Here is a 7,618-nt window from a genome sequence, read left to right as displayed (position 1 = left end):
TTCAATTAACGTGATCGAGAGTCGAAATGTAATTATATTTTTGTTATTATTCTTAAACAGAATTTTGCAATAGTATAATTTGGAATTGTAATATTATATACATATATATATATACATTTATTAGCAACTCTTTGGTCACATTAATTCAATTTGAGAGAAAATAAATTGAAAGAACGTATTATGGGGAATGTTAATTGGAACAACATGATCGCAAAAATCTATCTAATCGTTCTAATTTAATTTCTCCAAGGAAAAAAGAATTAACGTTTCAATTAACGTGATCGAGAGTCGAAATTATATCAAAATGTATTCGTTCACGAAACGGATTATTATTGCCTCGACCCCGTAGATGCACGCCCGTTCTCGATCCCTGAAAAACTGGATGGCGAAGAAGGGTGACGCGAGACGATAGAGGTGTCGTAATGTAAACCGCAGGGTTAATTATCCGCCGGTGGAGCTGTGACTGACGTGTGTGGCAACAGCGGGAACGACCTGCTTCAATATTGCCGTGTTGACATAGAAAACAGCCAACGTGAAGTCAGCCGGCAAGTCTATGTCCGCGTTTAAAACAGTTAGCGCTATCGATTCGGCTTGTAAACGAGAACGAGAAGAACGAGGCGTATCGTTTGACGTTTAACCGCGATAAAACTTTTTGTATGAAAATATCTGTATCGATAAACTGGCTATATTTGCGCTAATTTTTGTTAACTGACTAAATTCGTCTCGGGAAATACGGGTTAATTAAAAAAGAAAAAAGTGACGGGATAAAAAAAGGGGAATAATTTAATCGTGATTTATTTTTCAATAGTAGATAGATCTTTTGGAACGCGTCAGGTAACTCTCTAATAATAAACAAAAATCTCTGAATTTTCGAGAAAAAAAGGAGACTTTAATTTCGATTTTAATAATTAATGCTTGTTATATAAAATTTTTATTAAAATAGAATATTAAAACGGAATAAAAACCCTCTCGATTCCTTACATTTATCATTTATAATTTCCAAATTGATATTAGAAACTTTTAAAATCTAAAATGGCCTAATTTTTATTTCTCATCCGAAATTTTACAAAACCTATATTCACGAATAATATATCATATTATTCGTCAAGAATAACTACGTTGTTAAAAAAAAAAAACTCTGAAAATCCGATCCAATATATAAATTCCAAAATATCTATCTTACCTTGCCTCGCTTGTCACTTCTGTCCTGATTAATCTCTATTGCCGCTAAAAAACGTGTTACTATTCTTATTGCATCCGCGTTACGGGATAATAAAACATAGAAACGCGTCTAGTGTATTATCTGTTTAATGTGTCGCGGCCCCGGAACATCGCCCTAATGAGCTTGCAAACGAGAATAATCCTGTTTCACGCGTGAAGGGTCGCAGTAATGACGTTACCTACGGTTCTTCGTCGCATTTGTCTTTTTCTTACCGACGTTTCACCGTTAGTTCGTGATCGTTAGAAACGCGTTACGCGGATTTCGTGATCAACAGTTTAGATACAACATCGATTATCATTCACTCATTCTTAACGCCCATAAATTCGTAATAACGTAACGAATAAAATAACTACGTTCCATCTTTAAAACTTAACGAGAAAGAATTTTGATAATTATTCACGAATAATCTGGATGGTATCCAAATTTGATTAAATTTATAATTAAGAAGCACAGTAGACAATTTCCTTAATAATTTCTTCTTCGCAATTCTCCACCAATTGGAATTGATTCTCTCACAGTCACACTCTCATCACTGATTTCTGAAAAGAATTTATTCAATGTTAAAACTTTTCCAAAAAAAAAAAAAAAACTATAAGACGATTTCTACAAATCCTATTCCACTTATCGAAATCTTAAAAATTATCGTAATCTTAAAATAATCTAAATCTTAAAATAATCCTAAAATCGTATTCTAAAAAATTGCCACGCAAAAATTTTCACAAATCACAATTCAGTCCCCGTTTAATTCACTGGAATCACTGGCTTCTCGATCAATCCCACGCCTAATTCCTCCGGTTTCATAGCCGGGGGGGAAAAAGGTGTGACGGCAAAAAGAGGGCGCGGAGATTAATAATCCGAGGATCGTTGCATAGAACGTTGCAACGTGGGTCCGCAGGACGAGAAAGGGAGCGATAAGGAGGAAGATGAATGATGGAAGGAGAAAGGTAGAGGTAGCTAGTCACCGTGGAGACCTCGATGCATAAGCCAACGGCGAAGCTTTAAGGATGGGAGATATGTGCCTAACGAGGGTACTGGGCAAGGGGTGGTTCGATGGAGGGGAGGGGTTGGGACGCGAGGAAAATTATTAATCACGGCTTGGGATTTCATAAAGCCCCGTTTAAGCTGTGCACAGTGCATCGTTTATTACCCGGCTCTCCTTCGAGGCTTTGGCGCAGGAAATACACTGGTAGCGGCGGTCTCCTCTTTCCAACATCCGCCTCCCCCTCCCTCGCCTCGATATTACGTATCAAGACGTTGATCTCGGCCCGCGAGAACAACTTGGCCGGCCTCCTTTGCGAAAATTCAACGTCTCCAACAATCCCTTCCTCCCTTTCGAATTACACAGCGTGGACACTGAGCAAACTCGTGGACTGGTGGCGGTTTGTTTGGACAGACGGCAAGCCGCTAAATTATATCCGGGGACAAGATTTCCTGGTTTCCATCGTGATATCGAAGTTGGCCGACGACGACTTTCTCCCGTCGAATATCCAAATTTCCACGAGTTTCCTCTTGTTCGTAGGCCGCTCGCTTCTACGAGGGAAATTTTCTTTTTCCTTTTCCTCGCGGAGATATATTCTCTTCCGTTCGCTTCGATGCTACGTGTTGGACTGGTGTACAATAAGGCGTACGTCGGTTTCGCATGTTTTTATATCGTTCCGAGAAAGGCTCGGAAGGAGAACGGAATAAGTTTGTTTTGTTCGTGCGCTCTCTTTCCTTCTTCGATACGTGTTCGTATGAAAATATTTATACGCTCGGAATTTTCGTCGTATATTTGAAATAAATAACGAATGAGTAATTCTGTTTTGGTTTAGATACGTACACCAGTTTGGAGATTATCAGATTTCAATAATGTAAATAATATTTTAAAACTTTGCTTCGTCAAATCAAACATTTGCTTAATTCAACAATTGAGATAAAATATATTATCTCTTCCGTCACTGCAAATTAGAATTTTGAGAGAAATTTATTTTTAAAATATTTCTAAAATATGCAATTTAAGAAAAAACCCAACAACATTCGTTTAAATACCGGTCAAAAATTGCGAGGAGGCAATCTTCCGTTAATTCCATCAATCGATGACGATGCACGATAGGGCATCTCTCCTTCACTCGACAATCGAGAGCTTTCTTCTGCAACGGAGGCGCGCACGTGCGTCATGCGAGCGCGTGCACGTGACACGCGAGGGACGGGATCAAGGAAGGGTGGTTTTCCCTGTAAACTAAGTAGTACAGAGCGAGCAGTATCGAGTGAAGGGGGGTCAGGGGCCCAAGGCGTTCTAGGAAGGGATTATCCGAGTCGGTATTCGGTAATTGCTGCTAGCAATTTACTCGGGCAAATCCCCATTAACCGAACCTTGTCGGACGTGTTCCTTCGCGCAAACCACGTGTGTGCCACGGACACTTTCCAGGGACGGATCGATGATGAATTTGGAAAGGGAAAGGGAAATATATATCGAAGCGAATAATCCCCCTTTCCCTTTTTGATTTTTCATTCCTTTCGAAAATCCATGGATCTGGAAAATGAAGAGTTTTAGATGAATTGCGAACGATAGGTGGAGTTGTAAATTTATGGCGAATACGCAGATTATGGAATGATGAATTGATAAAATTTAATTATTCCGACGAAGAGGGATTCGTATTTGAGGGGAAAACGCGGAGGAAGTAATAACAAGTAAATAATTACTGTATTTATTATTCATATAAACGCTTATGAGGGGAACGCGTTCCATTATTCTCTTTGGCTGCAAAACACCCGGCACAGGGATTACGTTGTATACTTAATATAATAAAAATTAAATTTTTACGTCCAAATAAACCTGTTGCTCCTTTCCCATCCTTGCAAGGAGAAGAGCAACGAGCGTGTTGCCGCAACTTCAAAACTAACTTTCTAAAATTAAATTAACCCCATAAACCAAATCCTTTTTCCTAGCAAAAAAAAAAAAAGAAGAAAATCCGGAACAACGCGTTCCTTTCCACCCTTATTGCACGATAAACCCTCTGCAATCCTCGAAGGTTTAGAAAAAAAAAAAAAAAAAAAGAAAAATCCTCTCGCGACACCGTGCACGACACCTTGTAAAATCTCGTTTCATACGACGTTTTAAACCCCCCTCCGTAAAACGGCTAAAAGGGAGCTACAAACTCCGAAACAATCGATGACGGGGTAGGGGGCGGCCATCCCGTACGAAAGGAAAGGTTAATGCGACAGGTAACGTGACGTTAAGTCGAAATCGAGCAACTTCCCCTCTTGCTATCGCGAGTGAACTCGAAAACAACTGTTCCTCGGAGACGTGGGCAAAGGTATCGCGGATGGGTCCAAGGATAGGCCTTCTAGGATTAGGATCCTATCCTTTAGCCTGCCATTCGTTTCTCTCTCTCTCTCTCTCTCGAGTAATGCCGCATTACCCCGCAAGAGACGAGAAGAGAAGGCGGGGGGAAGCCGTCTAGGCAGAGGAAAGAGCCGCCCTCTCCGCATCTGGGGAAATGTGCCGAGATTACGGATCCAATTCCAATAAAGTTTAGCACGTGAGACGACTGACAGCGGGGGCCAATTATTATTTAACCGATCCTCACTCTCGAAGTTCGATACAGTTTCGATATTCGCGAAAAATCTTCTTGGAAGGAACGTGCGGCGAAAACGTGTTCTCGATTGGATGGAGGAAATAAAGAGAAGTAAATTTCTTTTTTTTTTTTTTTTTTTCACGAAAGAAAGAAACGTATTTCGAGTGATCGATCGCAGAGAGGCGCGGTTTAATTTATCGTCGAGCGATAAATTCTCGAAGGACGCACTCTCCTCCTCATTCTCGGTTAATTGGCCAAGTTATTATTTCGAGCGAGTAATTAAGCGACGCCGTATCAAAAGAACGCCTTTTTTCCCCTTTATCCTTTAGCCGATAGCGACATCAAACGATTCCGCCTTCCTTTTCATCCTTTTCTCCGTTAATAGCAATAAGAAGGCCTCTCCCCTATATCGGAACTATGATTCTTCCCTTTCCGCTTTTAATCGGGATCGTTCGTTCCACCGTTCCTTTTGGCCGTGCGATCTTTCGTTATTTAATTGAGATAGGAAAAAAAGGCATTGTTCTCCAGATTTTTCATTATTATTCTTATTTTGAATCACTTGTAAATCTTCTTCTTGTTGAACATTTTTTCAAAGTTCCTGATTCAAATAATATTTGCGATATTATAGAAATTTCTCTCAAAATTGCGAACAAGAATTGGGAGAAATCTAAATCTCAGCAAAACATTTCCATTATTTAAAATGTACCATCATTTCTCTATAAAATTCGTTCCATATATTCTGAGTCTTACTTATTTCATATTTGGCACGATCCATCTCTCACTTCGTTAAAATCTTCAAAATTCGAAGGAACATTTCCTCCCATCCCATCAATGGGATCCACGATCAGTTAATTAATAATCAATTCGTTCCATCCAAAAATTTTTCGAGTCGAACAGAAAGTGAAATCAGGAAGGGAGAAAAAAAATGTGGAAAGAAGGGAAGAAAGGAAGAGAAAGATAGGCATGGATTCATCCCCCCACATTCCGTTTTCCGGTTTAACGCCGTTGATCAATACACAACGAGTCGGTTGCAATTTAGAGTGAACGTACATTGTCGTTCGTCCATTCATTAGGCACTTTCTATCCCGTTTTTTTTTTCTTTTTTACATTGTGCTTCGCTCACGAGCACTTGCTTCGAAGCCACGTTAATTGGGTTGCGGTGTCGGGCAACGCTCTCGTAATTAATTACCTCCCCCTCCCCTCCGGTGTCGGCTATACACCGTGATGACATTACGCGGCGACATGCGCGCGAAGATGGCGAAAGATTATCGGTAAAACCCGGGTGTAACGTTCCTCCGTCTTGTAACGGGATCGTGTTCCGTGAACAGGATCCCCTCTTCGTAAGGGGAGGGGGAAATTAGTCATCTTCAACTTCCATCGATTTAATTGTTCGTTGACAAAGTTCAGTTTCGGAAAATGTTTCATTTCGCTCGATATTGCTCGTCGATGTTTATATCGATCGTGATTCGCTGAAATTTCTGAGGGATTGGAGGGGGTAGCTACGGGTCGTGTTCGATTTTATGGAATTAAATCGTGTGAAAAATATCACGGAGGGAGGACGATGGAAATGGAGCAATTAATTGTTTAATAAAGAGAAATAATATCGCATGTGTAATATCCTCACGACATTTTCAGAATTGTCAGAAAATCTCGAAACGTCGAATATATTCTCGTCCGTGTGAAAAACAGGTCTTTGAATATCACAGGTTATTCCGATATGCAAGACTTTAAAAGAGAGTGGCGCTTTTCAGCTGCATTAAATTATATCACGATTATATATTTTCTCTCCTTTCCCTGCTGGGATGAAACATCGTTCGAATACAATTTCAACTCGTTCAATTTATTTCCATCCTTGAAACTTGACTCGAAATCAGATTAAACGGATCATTATTATATCATATTTAAACGAATCGATAAATTTTAAAGCTTAAAATATATATATATATATCGCCCTTACAGAATATCCACAACGTTCCTGCAACGTCAGATCAGTCGACGATTTAACGCGACGCTGTAGACAACGCTGTGGCGAGAATACCGGCACCGGCGTTTCTACAAATACTTTGAATGACAGATTACTCGCTGGCTTGCCACAAATCCCACGAAGATGCGTCGAAACTCTCGAGCAACGGGCGTAAGTGTAACACGATCCACGGGGGTATAGCGTTGGCGCGTCAATCATGCGCGTCTCTTCGTGATGGTGGTGGTGGCGCGGGCCTCGACCGGCCTGCGTGCCGAGTCAGAAATCAGGTATTAAACGTGATAATTACAATCGGCGTGGCCGCGTTGCGGTATGTTCATTCGTGACGAGCGACGTAGACCGATGGTTTCGTGGAAAACCGTGAGCCTCCACGATCTCGTTCCATAGAAAGGAAGAAAACGATCGATCAAGATGATAAAGATAGGAGAGGAACAAGAGGGAAAGTAAAAAGAGTAGGGCTGGGAAAAATGGAAATGAAAAATTAATTTTTTTGAATTTGATGATACGTTCAACAGATATTACTTCAAAACAAATCTTCGATATTTCGATTTTTCGACATAGAACATCGATGATCCAATTGATTGGAAAAGTCAAATTCGTGACATCATTCGTATCGTTACAATTAAAAAATAAAATCGCCGATTTTATCATTTTTTATAATCTTATAAAAATAGGAGAGGAACAAGAGGGAATGTAAAAAGAGAAGGCTGGGAAAAATGAAAATGAAAAACGATAGATATTAATTTTTTTGAATTTGACGNTAAGATTCAATAAATATTACTTCAAAACAGATATTCGATATTTCGATTTTTCTTCGAACTTTCTGAAATATAAAATAATCTTATTTCTTGATAGATT

At 39.8% G+C, this 7,618-nt stretch overlaps 1 long non-coding RNA gene across 4 annotated transcripts in view; it reads right to left on the bottom strand.

Annotated features, from left to right (window-relative positions):
• The window catches only part of LOC102673311, a 15,988-nt gene extending 13,235 nt beyond the window's left edge, over positions 1 to 2,753 (bottom strand). For 3 of the 4 annotated variants that reach the window (XR_004151533.1, XR_004151536.1, XR_004151537.1), the window contains exons 1-2: positions 2,370 to 2,752; positions 1,623 to 1,761 (exon numbers count right to left, since the gene is read on the bottom strand). This is a non-coding gene — a long non-coding RNA (uncharacterized LOC102673311). Of the gene's footprint in view, positions 1 to 1,622; positions 1,762 to 2,369 lie in introns of all 4 variants that reach the window. The other variant, XR_004151534.1, reaches the window with a different exon arrangement.
• Between the last annotated feature and the right edge of the window lie 4,865 nt (positions 2,754 to 7,618).

This window comes from Apis dorsata, unplaced genomic scaffold, assembly GCF_000469605.1.
Source record: "Apis dorsata unplaced genomic scaffold, Apis dorsata 1.3 scaffold_44, whole genome shotgun sequence".
Taxonomy (NCBI): Eukaryota; Metazoa; Arthropoda; class Insecta; order Hymenoptera; family Apidae; genus Apis; species Apis dorsata.
Note: the sequence above shows the minus strand (reverse complement) of the source record. Positions and strands in the feature narration are given on the sequence as shown.